The following is a 19,897-nucleotide window of genomic DNA, read 5'->3' as shown; positions in this document are numbered from 1 at the left end:
CTTTATAACAAAGAAAAATGTTTAATCAAATTGTGGTAAAATATGAAAGTTTTTAACAGTCGGTTAGGATAACTGAAAGACGCCAGTTTTTCAAGGACCACCCTTTTGGGGAGGAGATGAACAGTCCGCCTGCTGCGCATGTCAGACTGCCTGCCGGGTACAGTCCGCCTGCTGTGCATGTCAGACTGCCTGCTGGGTTTTTGACTTCCGGGGTGGAGAGAAGGAGAGTAGGCCTTTTTGCCTGCTTGGCGGGACTCCTGACGGCGCGGCACAGACGGTCTCTCTCTCTCCAAAGGTGGCCTTTTCGGTTTGGTGAGTTTTTATAAGGAATATAGACTAAGCCTAGATTTAAGACGATTTGTACTGTATTTCTATTTTCCTATCCTTCTAATCAACAACACCTTATATACAATAAAGGCTCTATCTAGAAAACCAGAAGCTTCTTCCATTTACTAGTCTGGGAGATAAATTAAGGGAAAAGTTAAGTAGGGGAGATTTATGATCTAATATCCAATTTTAAATCTCACAAAATGCAACAAACACAGGAGGCATCATGGTCCATTGAAAAGAGCTTAGAATAATGAACTGAAATTGTTGGACACAAATTCAGATCCCAGACTGAGCACTGACTACCTAAATGACCTTGGACAAGTCATTGAACCCGGGCTTGGATTTTGTCATCTGTAAAATGAAGGGGTCAGATGGGTTGCCTCTGAGGTCGCTTCCAGCTGTGGTTGCATGGTTCTATGATTCCCTTGACAACATACAGCATCTGGGGGCTCCCACTTCCTTACAGAAAGGATGAGGAGTGTTTCATGAGTCCCCCACAACATTTTCATTATACAGATGTGGAAACAGACTTTGAAAGATTAAACAACTTGATGAGGTTATAGAGCTAAGCAGGAATAGAACTAGGATCTGAGTCCAGATTCTCTGATCCTCAGTCCAATGCCCTTTTTGTCACAAGATACTGCCACTCCATTACTTGCATTTGACAATGCACAGAAATACCCTAGATTGTTATTCATTTTTATATTTAAATATTCTGCTCCCCTAGCTTGACTATAAACCCCTAAAAGGCAAGGAACACGTCCAACATCTCTTTGTAGCCCTAGTACCTATTGCAATGGTTCATACATAACATGGGCTCAAGAATTGTTTGTTTAGGCCCTTGTCCAGCCTCCCAACATGGCGCAGTAGGTGAACATCACAGAGTTGTCGCTGCCACAGCTGGAGCTGTTCAAGAACCAGCTGGACCAGGAGGTTGAGTTTCTCTCCTCATTCATCGTGCAGCTCAAGGTTGTACAGACCAAATATGTGGAGGCCAAGGAGTGTCTGAATGTGCTGAACGAGTGCAACGAGGGGAAAGAATTACTCGTCCCATTGACTAGTTCTTTGTATGTACCTGGGAAGTTACATGATGTGGAACATGTTCTCATTGATGTAGGAACTGGCTACTCTGTGGAGAAGTCAGCTGACGATGCTAAAGACTTCTTCAAGAGGAAGACTGACTTCCTCACTAAGCAGATGGAAAAAATTCAGCCAGCTTTGCAGGAGAAGCATACCATGAAGCAAGCTATCATGGAGATGATGAGCCAGAAGATCCAGCAGCTCATAGTCCTGGGGGCGACCCAGGTGGACACCAAGGCCTGAGGGGGGTTGGGGGGTGCTGGGAGGAGCTGGGAGCATGTGTACAGAGCCAATAAAAGTGCCTGCTGGGTCCAAAAAAAAAGAATTGTTTGTTTATCATTTATCATCTAGGTGGTGTGGTGGAAGTCCTGCTTTCAAATATGGCCTCAGACACTAGTTATATGACCCTGGACAAGTTATGTACTCTGTTTGCCTCAGTTTCTTTTATCTGTAAAATGGGGATAATAGCACCCACCTTTCAGGATTGTTATGAGGATCAAATGAGGTATTTATAAAGTGCTTTGTAAGCCTTAAAACATTATGTAAATGATAACTGTTACTTATTTTTACATGTTTATATATAAACATATGCGTATGCATGTAGGTAATAGCAAATAGCAACACAAAAGGACATGACAAATTAATTTGGCAACTACCCATTTTCATTAGAATAGTTTTTATGCAAATACATTGGACAAAGGTCAATAGAAGTAGTTTTTTAAAACCAGTGATTCAGGTTTCCTTATGAAGTGAGAGGCATGATTTTTGTCTGAGACTGCATGTGGCTAGCAATGTGGCAGGACACTCCCACAACACAGACGGACTAACTCTCTTTCCAAACTGTTCAGCTGGAACAAAAATGCTCTTGCTGGTCTCTATCAAAACCTCTACAGAGCCCTGTGGCAGGAGTTTGGGTCATTATGTGAAAGCCAGACTAGACTTTTAAATAGCCTGATATGAAAAGATGCCTGTGTCTTTCACTTTCATTCCTTAGAAAGGAAATATTGCCCTTGGCGTGATCATGTCTGGACACTGGAGACAGTGATCATCCTGCATCTGTACAGTCAATAGAATTCTTCTCCTCCTCCTCTTTCTTCTTTTTTTGTGGGGCAACAAGGGTTAAGTGACTTGCCCAGGGTCACACAGCTAGTAAGTGTCAAGTGTCTGAGGCCGAGTTTGAACTCAGGTCCTCCTGAATCCAAGGCTGGTGCTTTATCCACTGCACCACCTAGCTGCCCCCATATACAAAATATTTAGAACAAAACTTTCTATAGTGGCAAAGAACTGAAAACTCAGGGGATGCTCATCAATTGGGGAATGGCCAAACAAATTATGGTACAGGTCATATGTATGTAACTGGGCCACTGTGCCCTAAGAAATGATGAGAGAGATGGGTTCAGAAAAATCTGGGAAGACATATGAAATGAGCAGAACCAGAATGATGTATAAATTAATAGCATTGTAGAGACAACTTTGAAAGACTTAAGAACTTTGATCAATGCTATGATTCTAAGGTACTAATGATGAACTATGTTATTTACCTCCTGATAGAAATGAAACATTCATTTTTAGACATAACCAGTGTAGGAGTTTGTATCATGTGACTACCCATATATATTGCAAGTGTTTTGATTTTTTTTCTTTTTCTTTTAAATGGGGGGGGGTGTAGATGGGAAAGAAAATAAATGTTAATTGAAAAACAAAGTATTGTTTTTCCCCTTTCCTAGAAATCACAGAATCCAAGTGGTGGGTTCCTGGTTTATCCTCTACTGTACAAAAGTAATGATACTTGGCTGGAGAAGAAAATACTTGGGATGTGTATGTCTTTTTTTCTGTGGAGAGAGCTTAATTAGCACCATCTGCATATGAGAAGGGAAAAACAGAACCTCAGGTGTTTTTCAGTTTTTAAAACTTTTACAAATAGTACCTTAATTCTTTTAATCCTCTCCAGAGAGGAGTAATTGGCCCTCCCCCCCAAACTCACACTGTTGTATATGCCACAACAGAAAGGGAGAGGTCAGATGATTTGCATGTCAAGGTCACCTGGGATTGAAATAAGATGTCTTGATTCCCAGATGTGTGTTGTTTTTGCATCTCACCCTCTCAGTTGCTAATTCCTCTTCCCTTTGGGAAATAGTGACAAGGATTTAACTTTGAGAATTTTTCAAGACAGTCTGGTCTACAGGGAGAACCTTGGACTGAGAGATGAGATTTATAAATCCAAGCTCCGCCATTTACAAGCTATCAAGTCACATCAGCTTTTTGGGCCTCCTTTCCATCAGTCTCAAGTGAGAAAACTTGACTTGGGCAATTCTTCAAGTGTTTTCAAGCCCTGAAATGTTATGATCCTAGGTTGTAAGTCTTTTCTAAACCACCAGTCTCTATTTATGATGAATTCCCTTGCACTTAAATATCATGATTTGGATGACAATAGTTGATCATTCGAATGAAACCATTTCATTCAAATGTAGTGCCAGGCACTGCATTTAGTCATTCATGGAAACTGAGACAGAAAAACAAAACAAAACAAAACAAAAAACCCAGTACCTGCCATCAAGTACCTTATGTTCTACTGGGAATACAATATTTACACACAAAAAAAGAATAGTACAAAGCAGAGGGAGAAAAGAGAGCAGATCACCAACTAGGGAAGGTTTCACAGAAATTTGTCTCCCTCCATTTGTTGAAACTGGTTATGTAAAATGTCCCAGCTATCATATTGTAACGATTGGAGTGACGCCACCTGCTGGAGAGTTACCGTAGGAAAGCTCTGCCATGAGGAGAAGGCATCTGAGGGCAAGCCATACGGCATTTCCTTGGCTTCAGGAAGTTACGTTTGCTCGTGGGTACTGTCTATCAAAACTACCAACCAGTTAGCTTGGAGCTGTAAGTGCGAGTAGATGGGATGTTCCCAGTTTCACGGGAGGCTTGTGGGATGAAGAAGGGGTGGTTCTCTCTCTTTCGTCAGAACTCTTGTAGAGAGTGGAACAGGAGACACTGTCTCCCTGAGATAGGTCTAAATTCAACTGTCTTTCTCTCTCCACCAAATTTTTATTCTCCTTAATAAATGCTTAAAAGTCTAAACTCTTGCTAAAACTTCTAATTTAAAGGCGACCACTCATTAGATATTTTAGACAGTATAGCTAGAATTTTAGCCCCTTACAATATTTTCATCCTGGATGCCAGATATCACACTAGCTGCACTAGCTAGTCCATCAATGAACAGGAATATCATGAACAATTTTAAGAAGAGAGTAAAAGATGCTGACTATCTCTTTTTCTAGAGCCGGATACATTCTAAATGATTGTTATTACTGACCCACAGTTACTGCTGACGCAAGTTTGGACAGGTCTCTTGAAACAGTCTCAGTCTACAAACATGATATTACCCCATCGCTTGCATGACTCTCTCGGTCATGTACAATTTCCAAGACCTTACAATGTTGGATGCTTACTGTATTTGGAGTGCCGAAAATTTTCCTTGTGGTAACATTGTGACTTAGGGTAAATGGTATGATTTTCTAGTTATTAAAAGATGTTTATATTCCCGTTAGAAAAATCTTAATTTTCTATTTATTCCCTCTCTCAGAATTCTTTATACTTGTTCTAAATGCCCTCTAGAGCATCTTTTTAATGACAACATCCTCACTTTCAGATTCTGCAGGGAAGTGCATAATTTTACTTAAATAGGTTTTTCCTCTTCCTCATATATCATTTTCCCTCCTTTTTTGTTTTCTGAACATTGTGACATAGTTGTACAGGCCTGCTGGGCCCACTGAGCATGGCATCACACACACACACACACACACACACACACACACACACACACACACACAGCCCTCACTCTCACCCCCATTACTCTAGCTATTGGCACTCTTTCTGGTTCCACCTTGTAAACAAAAGCTTCTTTTCCCAAGAGAAATGTGCACATCTGACCACAGACATGCCTTCTAAAGCCCCCACTTCACTCTGGAAGCTGGCTAGCTTTTTCTTCTTCCAGACTACTCCACAGGGCTCATTTATTGTACACCTTTCATTCTGAGTCAGGCACTTCTCAGTGCTGCAATGTCTTGGGCTATACACAGTTTTACTGTGGGATGAAGCACATTGACCATGGGCTGTTTAACAGTGAATGAATTATTCATTGTTCTAAAAATACAGCCTTCTATTCATCCTAAATATAAAAAATTTAGGGTCTTGGACAGGCAAGGAGGTTTGTTTGTGTGTTCATTTTGGGGAGGATGAGTTCCCCATCTTGCTGCCTTCGGGGAGCTACTTAGGGGAAGCCACATATAAATCAGTTTGTTCCTTGAATCTAGAAATGGTGATTCTTGAATATATAAGATACTTAATGGTTACTGTCATAAGGCTCTGCTTTCTCTATACATTCTTCTCACTCTGTACAATGTCCTGGCTTATCAACTGGCTGACAGTTCTCCAAACAGATAAATAAATCTTATCCAAATCAGTAGTTGGGTCCACCAGACACTCAGAAATAGATTTTAAATCACTCAAGAGATCACCTGACCTGATATATGCCTTGCCTGTCAAGAGAGGATGATTTCTCACTGTGCACCAGATTTCACTCTTCAACCCTGGCCAGTAAATACTGGTGCCAATTCTTACTGTAACTACCCCACAGAGTCTAAAGGCCACACACTAAAAATTCAACCTCCATGAATTCAGGCTCAATCATAAAGTAGATGCTTCCCCTTCCCTTTTATTTTCATTTTCTACAAACCCAAGGCCTGAAATGTCACTTCCTCTACACCCAGCACTCCTCTTCAGCACAATCAGAGTTGTGAGTGGGTAACATGATAAGGGTCTTATGGTCCCCCATAAATTACTATTGTCTCTGGATAATAGTAGAGTTGACGTATGGGGAGGAGGACAGGAGAGGGGGAAGGATATTGAGGCTTTAAACAATGAGAATTGAATGATGGGAGATGCATTAATTTATTTATTTTTCCAAGAGCCATTGGTGAGGTTACATCTTATTTAGAAGACAATCATTTGATTTTATAATTATTTTTGTGGGTTGCAGAATAATTACTGAGGAGGCAAATCTCCTCTGTGCTAAAATAGCAGAAACCATTGTTTCAAAGTGCAGGCTAAAACAATAACCAATTTCAGATTTTTAGGTCTTAGGTGGAGATTGTTAGAACTCTTTTCTCTTTTGCAAGAGATGTGAGCCCAGAGCTAACATAGAAAGGTTTTAGGGGTACCAACCAATAAAATATATAAATAACCAAACTCCCAGCATTCATTTCTTTCTAGTTGGAATGGAATATTTTCAAGTATTTCCAAAAGGGAAGGAAAGGGAAGAATCACTTACAAAGCACTGCACTAAGCGCTTTAGGAATATCTCATTTTAAACCAGTATGGGCTTGGATGAGTGACCTTTCTTTCTCACACACACGTTGGAGGATGGACAAACTAAAAACAGGGAGACTAATTAGCAGGCAATTACAATAGTCTAGGCAAAAGGTTATGAGAGCATCAATTAGGGAAGGTTGTAAGGGACAGCTGTCCTCCAGGTAGAGTTTGCATTTCAAATGATGTGGAAACACTTGTCACTTCATTTCTCCCTTGTGGCCTATTTATAAAATTCTGGTGCTTCTTCCTAAAGAAAATATGTTAATATCAATTCTTTCCTCACCAATTTGAGAACTAGAGACTTACCCCAAATCTTAGTTCCTCTTTGTCTATATTATTACTACCTTTTTTTTTTCTACCACCATCAGCTCTTTTACCAGCCCAAATGCTCCAGCCAAGGTCATCTTCTTTCTCTACTCTATCTACCACAAAAATCATTGTTTCTTTATGATTTTTGTAGCAATCTTACTATGACCCATAATTGACTAATGCATTCCTATTGTGAAGCTTAAAATTTCTAACTGTAATGTCTAAAAATCTAATGAGTGCTCACCTTAAATTAGATGCTTTAGCACCAGTCTTTGGGCAATAATCATTTATTAAAGTATATGAGGGGTTAGTCAAGAGAGAGAGAGGAAAAGCCGCCTTCACCTACCTATCTAAGAGAGAGAATGCCTGCCGCCAACAGCCATTTCCTGAATCAAAAAGGCCCATCCAGCAAACCACCCTCACCTTCCTACTTCCTGTCTCCCTTCCAGAAAGGGGAGGTCCTTCAAGCTGACTGATTGAGGGTGGTCTCCTGTTGATGCCTTAATCCACAGCCTCTAAGAAGACACCCCAATTAAGGCTAGCTAGGTGTGGTGTCGATTTAATCATCCTTAAGTAGGTTCTCAGTCAGTCTCTCAGTCTCACCCAATTCAATCAATTCCAAATCAATCTTCAGGTGTGGGCCCCTGGGCATCTGCCAAATCCCATTATTTTATCACACTATCTAATCCAACTCCAACCACACCTAATTATGTGCCCCTCCTTGCAAATATGGGCTTCCTGAGGGCATGGGTTGTTTCGCTTTTGTATTTGTATTTCCAAGGCCAAGAACAGTGCCTGAACCATATTTAAGAAATGTTTGTTGACTGAGTCACTGAAGTCCCAATCCCCATATCTTGCATTAAAGAGTGTTACATTTAAAAGCAGGCAAGTTTATGTAGTTAATCAGGCTAGAAGAATGAATGCTGGATGTTAGTAATCCATTATAGTACATGGGTATTGATGTTGTATCTAATTGAGGGTCATGAATTTATAATATCCCTATTAATTCCAGCTAGTTTCTTTTACCCTTTTAGCCATTTGGGTGGGCCAATTTTTAGGCATTATATTACTTGGATTTTTAGATGAACAAAAGTTTAAAATAAATCAATACTGTTGATATTTAAATGTTGCCTTTAAACAGACAGAAACAGTAGAAATAGGAGGGAAAATTACCATCCATCTGAAGAGATAGTAAAAATTAATATTCACTGTTATATTGAAAAGTTATTGGTGAAGATTTTGGCCACGTGAAAAAAAAATCCTTGATTTTGCCTCAAGAATATGATGAAATTTTGGAGTCTTTTACTTTTCTAAAATGTCTTCTGCTTCAAAGGTCTTAAGACTTCTAATTTGGGGCTATGGCCTTGGGATCACAGCCTTTTCCCTTTACCTCTCCTCCTCAGTAAATAAAGACTGAAAGCAGCAAACTGTGATCAACTATTTTGTAGTCACTCTTTTTTTGGGGGAGGGGGCAATGAGGGTTAAGTGACTTGCCCAGGGTCACACAGCTAGTAAGTGTCAAGTATCTAAGGCCGGATTTGAACTCAGGTCCTCCTGAATCCAGGGCCAGTGCTTTATCCATTGTGCCACCTAACTGCCCCCTGATCAACTATTTTGAGTGCAGAGAAACTTTCATTTACTCCGAGTTTCCTCATTTGTAAAGTAGGAATGATAGTCACAACTACCTCGCAGGGTTGTTGTGAGAATAAAACAAGAGACAGACAGTCTTTTGCCTCTTTTTGTACCCATAACAGTTATCACAGTACCTGGCACGAAGTAGGTACTTAATAAATGCTTGTTAAATTTTTTTAAAGGTTAGGTCCATTTTGGGCTTCATTCAAAAGGATTTAACTACAAAAAAAGGAAGGTAGTATGGTATAGAAGAAAAGAGAAGAAGGCTTGGCATTAAGGAGACGAGTTCTATTGCGGTACTGCCAATATTTGGTTGCATTAATTGAATTTTATTCAACAGACATTTATTAGTATTTCCTATGTATTGTGCCAGAAGCTAAGTAGTATAATAAAAAGCAAGCTGACCAAACCAAAAAGTCAGGAAGACCCAGATCAAAGTCTAATTTTTCTCTCAAATTAATTTGTGATCCTGGGCAAGTTAGCTTAATCTCTCAGTACCCTGGGCAAGTATCTAAAACTATAAGTTGCAAAACAGTTATAGATTTGCATTGGTGGAGGGAATTTCCTTATGAAGTATGATGAAATCATGGGTCTAAGCCCTCCTCCCAACATACATATACAAAAACATATATACACATACACATACATATACACAAACATATACTGCAAAGCACTATGGATGTAAAAGATAAAAATGACAAAGTTTCTATTCTCAATGAGCTAATAGGATAAGTCATTTCTCTTCCATTGGTCTCAGTTTCCTCATGTGTAAAAGGAGGGAGTTGGACTAGAGAATTCCTAAAATCCCTTATAGCTCTAAAATTCTACAATTCTAAGTCACAGAAAAGAACCTTCCTTTAAAGGGCATTAGAATGAATGATTCATAATGATAGAAGTTCAGTGAATTTCTAGCATAATGATACTATGTACTGATGTATCTAAGAACATTCATTTTGGAAATTATTTTGAAAAACATTTTAATAGTTAAGTCCCTTAGAAAAGTGCCACTATAGGGGGCAGCTAGGTGGTGCAGTGGATAAAGCACCAGCCTTTGATTCAGGAGGGCCTGAGTTAAAATCTGGCCTCAGACACTTGACATTTACTAGCTCTGTGACCCTAGGCAAATCACTTAACCCCATCGCCCTACCAAAAAAAAGAAAAGTGCCACTATAAAGCTGACAGGACTAAAGGATGAATTAAAGTATTTATAGATAAATATTTGTGAAGTATGTACCTATTTTTTTTTACTTGTATAATGATAAACTTGTGCTGTTGGCTAGTGTGTAGGTAGTTAAGTCTCAGGAGCCTAGATTTATAGAACCTCAGAGTTTGAAGGTGCTCAGAGGTCATCAGAATCCCACCAGGGCCCAGAAACAAATCCCTACACCAGCTTCCCAGGAGGGGTCATCCAGCCTTGACTTGACAACTTCCAGTCACTGGAAACCTTTATGCTTGGAAGCAAGCCATTCCATTTTTGGATAACTCATTTTTAGCAGATTTTCCATGACAAGTTCTGCCTCTCTGAAACTTCTACTATTGCTCCTAGTTCGGCCTTCTGGGGCCAGCCAGAACAAGTGTAATTTCTCTTCCACATGACTGACCATTCAAATTTATATCATGTTTCCCCCTAGTTTACTTTTGTCCAAACTAAATATTCCCCGCACATTCATCCAAGTCTTGAAACTTTCAGCCCACTAAAACTCCTAGATCTTTTTTTTTTTTAGTGAGGCAATTGGGGTTAAGTGACTTGCCCAGGGTCACACAGCTAGTAAATGTTAAGTGTCTGAGGCCGGATTTGAACTCAGGTACTCCTGACTCTAGGGCCGGTGCTCTATCCACTGCGCCATCTAGCTTCCCCCTAGATCTTTTTCAAATGAACTATTTATTAATGGTGGAGCCATTACTTTCCATCATTCTGTACTTGTACATTTGATTTTTTTTAATGCAGGTGGAAGACTTTAAATTTATCTGCATTGAATTAACTTTTAAATGTGTTGGTCCATTGGTACATCAAGGTCTTTTTGGATTCTTACTCTGCCATCCAAAACGTTACTTATCCTCCTAACTTTCTGTAATCTGCAACTTTTAAAAACAAGTCATCTAAGGGGCGGCTAGGTGGCGCAGTGGATAGAGCACCGGCCCTGGATTCAGGAGTTCCTGAGTTCAAATCTGATCTCAGACACTTGACACTCACTAGCTGTGTGACCCTGGGCAAGTCACTTAACCCCCATAGCCCTGCAAAAAACAAAAAAACAAAACAAAAATAAGTCATCTATGGCTTCATCCAAATCTACAAAAATGTTAGAAAGTAAAAGGACAAGGGATACATCCAACTCCTAGTAAGTGGCTCCACCTTCATTGGAACAAGCTCACTAGAGGATTCTCTCTAAGATAACATTGGACCAGTAAAGACTGCTTTGGGGCTGTAGCCATTTAACCAGTCCTGTCTATTGTCTAGCCTGCTTGGCAGACCATGAGCCAAGAATGACTTTTAAATTTTAAAATACAATGAAACTCAATTAAAAAAAACTTCATTTAAAAATATTAGCTGGGGGCAGCTAGATGGTGCAGTGGATAGAGCACCGGCCCTAGAGTCAGGAGTACCTGAGTTCAAATCCGGCCTCAGACACTTAACACTTGCTAGCTGTGTGACCCTGGGCAAGTCACTTAACCCCAATTGCCTCACTAAAAAAAAATAGTAGCTGTAAGGGGCAGCTATGTGTTACAGTGGATAAAACACCAGCCCTGGATCCAGGAGGACCTGAGTTCAATTCTGACCTCAGACACTTGACACTTAGTAGCTGTGTGAACCTGGGCAAGTCACTTAACCCTCATTGTCCCACAAAAAACAAAATAACAACAACAACAAAAAACCCAAAACAAACAATAAAAAATAGTAGCTGTAGAAAAGCAAACTTCTGGCAAGATCTGGCATGCCAGGCTATAGTTTGCCAACCTCTGGTGGCCTATATCTCTCTATCTTGTCAAACAGAATATAAGAAACTATCAAATGCTTTGCTGAAATTTATGCATACTACACATAAATCTACCATACAGTTTCCATGACTTTTCGATGTAATAACTCTCTTATAACCCTGTTAAAAGGCTAATGAGGTTAGTTTGGCATGACTTGTTTTTAATGAATACATGATGTCTATTAATAATTACTTCTTGCATTTTTAAATGTCCACAGACCATCCTTTTAATAGTTAAGCAGAAAATACCAACCAGCAATTTCAGCATAGTCTGCTTTGCTTTCAATTATATTTTCCTCTCTTAAATATTTATTATATATATTCATAATTTTGGAATCACTTTATATATTTTTATACATACACATATCTAAGAAGAAAGAGAAAGAGAGAGAAGTGCAGACAGAGAGGAAGAGAGAAAGATACGTGGTTATGTAGGGGATAGAGATATGTTGTTACAAAAAGTTTTTTTAAATCTTAAGAAAAATTACATAACCATATGTTTAGAATTTTATTTCCTTTTCAAGGTATTTGAAATTGCATCAATCAAGTTTAATCCATAGGAGTATAAAGTCAAGATCATAGGACTTGAAGCTAAGAGCATGAATTGAATCCCAACTCTGACACTTAATACTTTATCCCAATAAATACACTATTTAACCTTTCTCAGGCTCTGTTTATTCAAGTGTCTTTCTTGTGGTCAGTCAGCTAATAAGTTTTAGAGGTAAAATTGAATCTCATGTCTTTCCTGAATTTAATTCTAGCCTGCATTCTAGTAGATGACATTTCCCATTTAGATGCACCTTGCTGCAATAGGTTTATTTTTCAAAAATTGTAAATAAGACTTTATTTTCCTTGACTTCTACAATGCTTTCATTGATTATCTTTCCTCATTTATGACTTTTTTTTTGAGAGAGGAGACTTCTAACTCTTTAACTTTCTCTAATTTCCCCACCCCATACCAGTTTATGCCTTCATCCAAATCCACAAAAATGTTATAAAGTAAAAGTACCAAAGAAAGATTCGAAACTGGGGTTTTTTTTGTGTCAATTAACTTTAGTTAGATTTGATTAAAAACCTTTTTCCTGCTGGCCTATTGTGCTATGTAGGTAAATAAATGCTTAAAGGTACCACAAAAAGCTTCTGAAGGACAAAGATTTCCCAAAAAAGATTAGTAATGCTTCCTAGTTATCTCTTTTGTGGGTCCTCTCTTTTAAATATCAGATTTTCTTGAAGTTAAACACAACTCCATATACCACAGGAAATACTGAGGTACAATTTTATTTTAATGAATCTGACAAACCGAAAAAGGGGCCAATTCAAATTTGTCCTATTCAAGGGCCATGTCTTAAACTTAAAAATTTTAACATACCTGCTAATGTTCCTTAGAACACTCTGGCTGGAGGGGCAGCTAGGTGGCGCAGTGGATAAAGCACTGGCCCTGGATTCAGGAGGACCTGAGTTCAAATGTGACCTCAGATACTTGATACTTACTAGCTGTGTGACCATGGGCAAGTCACTTAACCCTCATTACTCCGCAAAAAAAAAAAAGAAAAAAAAAAGAACACTCTGGCTTCTCAGATAATCAAATTCTTAAACTCCTATAACTTCCATCTTCATTTCATCTCAGACACACCCAGGGATGGTCATATCCTTTATCTGACCATCACCCATAGCCTTTCCACTTCCCGGTTCTAGAAAGCTAAAATTTCTCTCATATCATGACCTCATATTCTTCAATCTCCTCCTGCCTTATCTTCCTAAGCCTATTCTTCATACTTATCATGATTCCAATGCCCCGCATTCTTTTCTATTCTCCCTGTCCATCATTCTTGCTCTGGCTTCACTTTCCTATCTTCAGTCTTAACCTTATGTTTGACCAGTTCAACCATATTATCAGCTATTTTTGCTCCTTTTCCTATTGCCAAATCCCAATTTTGGATTAGCCCCTTAGTCCACCTTCTTCTTCCTATTCACATGTTACTAAACACTGCTGGATAAAGTCATGCCAACATTCAACTAGGCCCATTACAAATTGATGTTATCTATTCTCAGCTGGGCTCTCACTGTTTACTACACAGCAATTTGTTTATTCTTTTCTGATTGATTCTGTAAAATTTCACATAACAGCTATTCTTAATGTTCTTTTGTCATTTCAGAACTCTTTATATGGCCTTTTATATTTTAGTAGAAGACCTAGGTTTCTATTTTACTGAGAAAATAGTCTATCCAACAATATATAAATGCTAGCTATTATTATGATTATTTTCCTCCACTTCAAACCTCTAAACCTTTTTTGAATATGGCACAGTTCTCTCATCCTTTGCTACCTTCTCTTTGTCAAGCAAGGAAAATCCCTTCCCATACTTTGGCTCTTCATTCCATTCCCCCACTTAGAGCGACTTGCTATCTTGTTCATTCCCTATTTACCCCTTCTCTCCATCCCCTGGCTATTTCCCCACTGCTGAGAAACATGTATGGGTCTCTCCCATCCTTAAAAAAAAGCAAGCAGGGGAAGCTAGGTGGTGCAGTGGATAGAGCACCAGCCCTGGAGTCAGGAGTACCTGAGTTCAAATCCAGCCTCAGACGCTTAACACTTACTAGCTGTGTGACCCTGGGCAAGTCACTTAACCCCAATCGCCTCACTAAAAATTTAAAGAAAGCAAGCAAACAAAAGCCTCTTCATTTGACACTGACATTTCCTTAAGATATTATCCTATATCTTTTTCTTCTTCCATAGCCAAACTCTTAGTAAGGGTTGACTGAACTTGTTGCCTTCATTTCCTCATCTTCAACTCACTTTTCTTTCTTTTTTAAATAGCATTTTATTTCTTCCAATTACATGTAAAGATAGTTTTCAACATTCAATTTTATAAGATCTTGAGTTCCCAATTTTTCTCTCTCCCTCTCTCCCCTCTCCCCAAGACAGCAAGCAATCTGATATGCCTTAAACATGTGCAAACATCTTAAACATATTTCCACATTAGTCACATTAAACTCACTTTTCAATGCCTTGCTTTTGCAATCTGACTCATGATACTACCAGAGCTCTCTCACAAAGTCACCTGTGATCATTTACCTGCTAACCCAATGGAATTGTCTCAGTCCTGATTGTGTCTAATCTCTTTGTAGCCTTTAACATTGTTAACCATCCTCTTTACCTAGACACTGTTTCCTTTCTTGGCTTCCATAACACTCATTTTTCTTGGTTCTCCTCCTATTTGTTTGGAAGTTCCTTAGTTTCCCTTGATGGGTTATTTTCTTCCTCTCACCCATTAATAGTGGGTATTCCTTAAGGCTTTTTCCAGGATCCTCTTTTCTGTATACTCTCTTTATAACCTCATGAGCTCCCAAGGGTTCAATTATCATCTAAATACAACTGAATCCCAAATCTCAGTCTCTGTCTCTGTCTCTGTCTCTCCCTCTTTCTCTCTCTCTCCTTCCCCCTCCCCCTTCCCCCTTTCTCTCCTTCTCTGTATAGACACACATAGCTTTCACTTCCCTCTAGAACTGAACTCAAATTCTGTATTTGCCACCTACTTTTGCATATCTCCAGTTGGCCATCATATAAGCATCTCAAACTCAACATGCCCACAATGACATTCATTGGATGTCTTCACAAATCCTGTCTGTTTCTGTTGAGTACATTCACATCCTTCCATTTACCAATATTAGGAATCGTGAACTCTTCTGCCTACTTCAATTCCCATATTCAAACATTCCTCAAGTCTTCTCATTCTTACTTTTATCAAATCATTCTCCTATCTCTTCTACCCTAGTTCGTAGTCACCTATATATGGGAGTCTTCTTGCCTCTAAGCTTTCCATGCTCCAATGTGTTAATCTCCATACCACTGCTAAACTGATATTCCTATAACACAAATTTAGCTATGTCACTCCCCATTCCTCACCCCCACTTAAAAACTTCAATGGATCACATATACAATATTACACATTATTTATCACATATGCAATGACATATCATTAAATGTATAATACTTATTACATATATAATACAAATAAAATTGCATATACAATAAATCTTCTTAATATACAATAAAATATCTCTGGCTTCTTCAACACACAGTTCAGGTACTATCTTCAGCATGAAGCCTTTCTGCATCATACTCAATTAATATAACTCTCTCCTTCTTTAAATGTTTGTGCTTGACTTTGTAAATATTTCCTATTTTATCCATGTATCCACATATATGTATTGTATTCTGCCAGTAAAATAGGTGCTTCTTAAGGTCCAGTGTTGATTTTGTTTTGTTTTGTTTTCTGCCTTTGTATCCCCAACACCTGGTATGTGGCAGGTGTTGAATAAGTATTTATTGAATGAAATAATATTGAAGCCACTTGCTATGCCACAGGGGTGGGGATAATGTTGAGTTTGTGTGTAGCTCTTCTGAATAAAACAAGTGTTCACTTTGTAGTTAATTTGAAACAATAATATTGTTTTGGAAGCTTTGGATTATTTTTGAAGGGAGTGTGTGTGTGTGTGTTTCCTTTGTCAATACTAATCTACTCTTTTATGCTTGTTTCTGTATCCTCAGATAAGCCTCTGATACCTGTATTATTACCATACCCCCATATCCACCCCTTCTTTCCCCTTCTTCACTAGTCTAAGTGGCTTTTTACCCTACCTATCCCTAGCACTATAACCCAACACTGTATTTATGTGTTTGTTTCTTTGTTTATTCATCTATTCATTCATTCATTCATTCACCTATTTATTTATTAATTTATTTATCTATTCATCTATTTATTTATTAATTTTTATTCATTCATTAATTCATTTATCTATCTATCTATGTAGCTATTTATTTATTTTTGTGGGGGGAATGAGGGTTAAGTGACTTGCTCAGGGTCACACAGCTAGTAAGTATCAAGTGTCTGAGGCCAAATTTGAACTCAGGTCCTCCTGAATCCAGGGCTTTATCCACTGCACCACCTAGCTGTCCACCAGCACTGTATTTATATCCAATATTAAAATTTAAGTTCTAAACTAAATCATATTGTTATTAAATAGACTGATGGCACATGGCAAAGAACAGGTAAATATATCTCCTCTATAGTTCTTTTTTAAAGAATCAAATGAAAGGCCAGAGTTGCAGTGTTGCTAGGTATGGTAGATATTAGAAACTACCAGGCGACTCCAGGTCTTTTCAAAAATAATCTTAAACATGTATGTGTGCATACATATGAACATACACAGAGAGAAATACAAAAGGGAGGAAGAGAGTAGGTTGGAAAATATTTCACTTTAAATGATCCCCAAATGTTCCCTGATCCTAAGGCCCATTTTTCAATACTAATATTCTTCTGGGACACTCTATGACAGTAAATCATGACCTACCACACTCTCATAATGGTAGGTATAAGAAGGTTGCAGCAAATAACCAAGTATGACAGACACAAATATTGCTGTGAAAGATACTATCAAGGGTATGTATGAATGGAAATAGAGGTAGTCCAATCACAGTGTGAGAATAAAAGATAGAAAGCCTGAGTATGGCAGTGGTGTCTATGAAATGCTAAAAGACTCAGAAGACCTTCAGGATCTTGGTTAGATCCTCCATGGGGATTTATGGAGAGATGGGAAGAAGAATAGCACAGAATGAAAATGCATGGTTGGGTTGCAGCCTATACATGTGGGAGCTTTCCTATAAGATCACAAACCCATCAAAGCACCAACACAAAGACAAGTAATAACAGCACAAACATGTAACAATCTCACTAGACGTTTGTTTTTTCTTTATGGAAGTTTATGGTATATGAGACTAATAATTTTATCATGGATTGCAGTTTCAAATATTCCAAAATACTTTCTGAAAATTACAGTTTTATGAATGAAGAAAACTGTATGAACACCATAGCTTTGCAAAGTCAATGGGCTCAGTAATGAAAAAGGTAAGGACAGAACCAATGAATTTGTTCACATCAATGAGTGGCACCTCATTAAAACAAAACAAAACAAAACAAAAACCACCTCTAATATTTTTGACATCAGTAACAAAAGTATGATCTGTCTCTTGTGGATACAGAATTGTTGTTCCTTCATAGAGCATGAGAGTTCAGTCCCAGAGCTTGGGTACATTCTGAATAGCTGGAATAATAGATCATTGGGTGGAATGTAAGATAAATAGATCTGAAGGTGTGTACTCCCTTAAAAGAACATGTTATAGGAAATGGTTAATGTTAGTGTATCCTAGGTTTTGAGAGCTAGGAAGAATCTTAGAGGTCATCTAATTCAGAGGTATCATACAGGTCGTTCAAAGGCTGCATGTAGTCCACAATGCTCCCAGGTGTGGCTGGAACGAGATTAAAATGGAATTGGGAAATATTTAAGAAAATAAATAAAAACACAATAAAACAGGGATATTAATGTGTTTTTTCTAAGTCAATATGCAACCTAGAGAGATTGTTATAGCTTAGTGGCCCCTCTTCCTGTTTGAGTTTGACATCCTTGATCTAGTTCAATGTCCTCATTTTAAAGGAAAAGAAACTGAGGCCTGTAGAGGTGAAGTGTCTTACCTAACAGTTCCAGAGGAGGGAGGTTATTTACATTTCTAATGAAAATTCCCTGAAGGCTTAAATGCAGAACTCTGCAATACCTTTTTCAATATGATTGTAGTTGCAAATATTCAATTTTCCCAGAATTTTTTTTGGGAAATATATCTATGCTTGCTGCCTGACTCACCTAATGTAAGAATATCATAAGGTAAGAGTTATAATATGTAGGGATACCTCCAACAATTCAACAAACCCTGTTTGCCTTGAAAAAAAAGCCTGGTTTAACTGTACTTACCACATAAACAGATTTTTCCAGAGGACTCAGTCACCCACACTTTCCCACTAAAAGCAGAAGGGTTAAGTCCTTCACCTCGTTCTCTTTAAAGGTTTAAATGAACTCCCCATACATTTAGGTAGGCATCCATACAAAATGATAACTATAAGACATCTCAGTGTTCCTTCAGAGAGAAACCAATATAATCTTCCCTGTGGTTAGACTTTTCTGAAATTAAGTACTTTCATATCAAAGGAGGTATCTTACCTCCCTAAATCCTTCTGAATAATTAGAGAATGTAGAGTCGATGCAGATAAGAAATTCCTGCTGTGAGCAGTAAAATCTATGCCTCAATAGTACTAGGAGTGCAGAAAATAGGAAGGAACACACTAGTGTATATGCAGTCAGAAAATGTGTTTATGGATACACAAATACACACATGCATAAGTAAAATGATGTTGCTTTCTGGTTATGCCAACATCTAGAAATACTAAATTGAGACAAATATGTGATGGCTGTTGACACTTTTTCTTTAGGGGGATCAATTTAGCTAAACTAATAGCATGAGTTTCTTCAGGACGAAAAATGTCTTAGCCTGCATTGAATCTCAATATAAATGCTTTGTGCTTTTATCATACATGACTTGATTTATAGTCACTGGAACTGTGGTCCCCAAGAAAGAGTAAGAGCAAGAATTGCAAAATTATGCAACTTATATATGTAGCATCATGCCCGCCCCCCCCCCCATGATGAGTCTTACTTAGCCTTAGTATTCCCAGAAAAAGAATCCTTTCCAGTGTAATCCCAGGTTCTCTCTAGTCTAGGCTGAAAAACCATTCCACACAACCTCCCTGGCAGTTTAATCAAAGAAAAGTATAATTACACTAGCAGGACTCTAATTTTGAAAAGACATTAGTGAAGCCCTCCTCACTTTCATTATGCTGAACTCCACTGGTTGACAAAAGAGAGTTCTCAGTAATATTTGCTGCTCTGGTTGGAACACACTAAACCATCTCTGCTTGTGCGAAAATTTCCCTCACTAGTGAAATCTAGCAGGTACAAGGGCAGGAAAGAAAAGGAGCTTCTTAATGCTTACCTAACCTTATGATGATGTTTGCTACCTAAAACTTTTATATGACCTTCAGGAATAAGAGGTATATTCAAGGAGTTCTAGATGGTACACCCCTGCCTCCAACCACCAAATCCCCAGTGAAATATCATCATGTTTGGTGATAACCTGCATGGGAAGGTGTGTGTCTGGGCTACTGTAAGCTAGCCTTACTTATTTTCAAGTTCTTTTTTGGTGATATATTCTTGCAAAATTAACCTCTTTTAATTGCTCTGCTTAAGCTTTGATAGGTGGGAAGCACCCTGGATGGACATAGGCACGGATGCCCTCAGGCAGTCAA

General features: G+C 38.4%; 1 protein-coding gene and 1 pseudogene across 9 annotated transcripts in view; one reads left to right on the top strand and one right to left on the bottom strand.

The window, feature by feature from the left end:
- The window catches only part of PHACTR1 (phosphatase and actin regulator 1), a 690,544-nt gene that overhangs the window by 298,754 nt on the left and 371,893 nt on the right, over positions 1–19,897 (bottom strand). The window lies entirely within an intron of this gene.
- Positions 1,189–1,653, top strand: LOC122725993 (annotated as a pseudogene).

The sequence above is a fragment of the Dromiciops gliroides genome, chromosome 1 (genome assembly GCF_019393635.1).
Source record: "Dromiciops gliroides isolate mDroGli1 chromosome 1, mDroGli1.pri, whole genome shotgun sequence".
In the NCBI taxonomy this organism is placed as follows: domain Eukaryota; kingdom Metazoa; phylum Chordata; class Mammalia; order Microbiotheria; family Microbiotheriidae; genus Dromiciops; species Dromiciops gliroides.
This window is presented reverse-complemented; position numbering and strand designations above follow the sequence as displayed.